Source organism: Octopus bimaculoides, chromosome 9 (genome assembly GCF_001194135.2).
Source record: "Octopus bimaculoides isolate UCB-OBI-ISO-001 chromosome 9, ASM119413v2, whole genome shotgun sequence".
NCBI lineage: Eukaryota > Metazoa > Mollusca > Cephalopoda > Octopoda > Octopodidae > Octopus > Octopus bimaculoides.
This window is the reverse complement of record NC_068989.1, coordinates 21,775,015-21,775,254: the sequence shown is the minus strand read 5'-3', so window position 1 is coordinate 21,775,254 and position 240 is coordinate 21,775,015. Positions and strand designations below refer to the sequence as shown.

The following is a 240-nucleotide window of genomic DNA, read 5'->3' as shown; positions in this document are numbered from 1 at the left end:
AGTGAACTGGAACAACGTGAAATAAAGTGTCTTGCTCAAGAACACAACACTGGGAATTGAACTGACTACCTCATGATTGTGAACCCAATGCTCTAACCACTGAGCCTTGTGCCTTTTTGTCAAATGTAGTGCTTATTTATTTACATTGATTTGAATTGGTCATGCATTGTCTTGTAACTTTGAAGGCGGTGAGTTGGCAGAAACATTAGCACACTGGGCGAAATGCTTAGCAGTATTTTG

At 40.0% G+C, this 240-nt stretch overlaps 1 protein-coding gene across 2 annotated transcripts in view; it reads left to right on the top strand.

Annotated features, from left to right (window-relative positions):
- Positions 1-240, top strand: part of LOC106883588 (ethanolaminephosphotransferase 1) — an 89,843-nt gene that overhangs the window by 66,675 nt on the left and 22,928 nt on the right. The gene's annotated exons all lie outside the window — the stretch shown is intronic.